The sequence below is a fragment of the Otolemur garnettii genome, unplaced genomic scaffold (genome assembly GCF_000181295.1).
Source record: "Otolemur garnettii isolate 467f Iridium unplaced genomic scaffold, OtoGar3 scaffold00184, whole genome shotgun sequence".
Lineage (NCBI taxonomy): Eukaryota > Metazoa > Chordata > Mammalia > Primates > Galagidae > Otolemur > Otolemur garnettii.
This window is the reverse complement of record NW_003852579.1, coordinates 2,821,312-2,823,488: the sequence shown is the minus strand read 5'-3', so window position 1 is coordinate 2,823,488 and position 2,177 is coordinate 2,821,312. Positions and strand designations below refer to the sequence as shown.

The following is a 2,177-nucleotide window of genomic DNA, read 5'->3' as shown; positions in this document are numbered from 1 at the left end:
ATTTGGAGGTGACAGACTCAAACTGAGTTCCCTTCCTGGCTCATTTCATGGCTGCGGTGATGATTGTGCATTCAGCTTGTACAGTGTATTCAATAGATTTTGAATTCCTCATTTGGCATCTTCCAGTGAGACCCTCCAAGCCTATAGCCTCATCCTTGCCATATCCTCCAGAAACTCGTCCAGGGCTCTGCCTGAGGGGCTCCTGGGCCCCTGGGCTGAGGCTGCTGCATGCTGTAGAGTGGGAGGGCAGGTCTTTCATCCTGGCCCTGCCTCTCAGCCTGAGGACAGTGTGATCCTCAATCCGATCCCCAAAGGCACTGCCCAGAGAGACACCATTCTTTTAAGATTCTGGGGAGGCTTTGAGCCAACTTTTTGCTCTTCGGAATCCAGCCTGTCTGGCGATCCCCTCACTTCCCATGGAGAATCCAGCACCACATCCAGGCTACACAGGCCGGGGTTGAAGGCAAGTCTCTTCAGAGTAGGCTTATACCTCCAGGACCCATTTTATGTTAATTCATCAGCTTCTGATTACAAGATCTTAGGGTAAAGTTAAATTCTATATCTGAGCTTGGACTATAAATTCCTATAAATCCTCTCCCACACACACTTCTGCTGAGGCTGAGATAGGTAAGTTTCCTGTGCTGGAAGATCTTCATCTCCTCCTCACTGGGGGGATAGTATTCTGGGGAGTACTATCTCGGTTCTAGCTCCTGAACCTGAATGGCTTGGACCTCAACCCTGGCTGCTCTCTTGCCATCTCCTTCGGCATCTCCCCGCCTTGGGATTATTCCTTTGCTATTCTGTATCCTCGCACCAGATGCATCTTAGTGTAAGTATGGCTCTAATCATGCTCAAGAACCTTTAAGGGCTCCCCGTGGGTTAGAAATGTAGCACAGAGTTAACTAAGTAGCATTTTCGGGTCTGTACAGCAGGGCCAGACCCCTCTGCAGTCTCATCACTAGTCCCTCTCAGCAGGGCCCTCACCAGGCAGGCAGAAGCAGTAACTCTGGGGCACCAGGGAGAAGCGCCACCACCTGCCTGGCAAAATGGATCTCCCGCCACCTCCTGCTGTCATTCACCTTCTCCTCAGACTTCATTTCCCCTTTTTATTCACCATGTAGCCAGGATGGGGAAAAGTGGTAATTTTAAGAGTTGCTTAAAATGGTCAATTTTATGGTATATATAATTAACTTAGAAAAAGAAAAGAGGGGTGCTAGAGAACGGAGGCTGAGCCTGCGCTGGGACCCCGACCTCTGATTGGCACGGCGGTCTCCAGCAGGTGCTGAGCTGAGGCGGAGGGACAAGGTTGGCAGGAGCTGCACAGGGTTGGTGAGGAGCCCTTGGGGTGCAGGCCTGCCTGCTGTTCCCATACCCACCTGCTCCGTGCCTCACGGGGAACGATTCCCAACTAGATCCAGACACCTACCTTCGAGGTGGACCCGGGAGGAGTTAAGACGGTTCCATTCTTGTGCTCCAAACCAGAAGATCTTGCTCCCTGTTTATAGACTAGGAATAATGTTTACAAGCAACTGGCTGGTGTTTAAAACTTAGGATTATCACGACCTAAGTCTCTATGCTGAAGTGAGATTAATTGTCGTGGAAATACAAAGTTGGAGTACCCCAAATCTACTGCAACCATGACAATTTTGACTTTGACAATGCAATCATAGATGACAACAGTGACACTTGGATTGTACAATGTGCTCCAGGCAGAAATCTTCCCATTGAACTATAGGATTCTTATCATAAAGGACTGTGGACAGAATTTATGGGCAGAGTCTTTAAGTATTGGGGAGATAAAGGTGTAAGAGATGATGAAATGAAAAGAGCAGTGACATCAGTGCCTTTTACTCCAGGAATGGTGGAACTTTTCAACTTTATAAGAAAGAATAAAGAGAAAATTGACTATTATTTCAGATTCAAATTCAGTCTTCATAGATTGGGTTTTAGAAGCTGCCAATTTTCACGATGTATTTGACAAAGTGCTTACAAACCCAGCAGCTTTCCATAGCAAAGGTCATCTCACTGTGGAAAATTATCGTGCTCATTCCTGCAATAGATGCCCAAAGAATCTTTGCAAAAATGTAGCTGTGGCAGAATTTGTAGGTAAACAGTCACAACAGGTAGCGAATTATACACCAATTGTTTGTATAGGTGATGGTGAAAGTGATGTTTGT

General features: G+C 47.0%; 1 pseudogene; it reads left to right on the top strand.

Moving 5' to 3' along the window:
- The first annotated feature begins 1,126 nt into the window (after positions 1-1,126).
- The window catches only part of LOC100952246, a 1,636-nt pseudogene continuing 585 nt past the window's right edge, over positions 1,127-2,177 (top strand).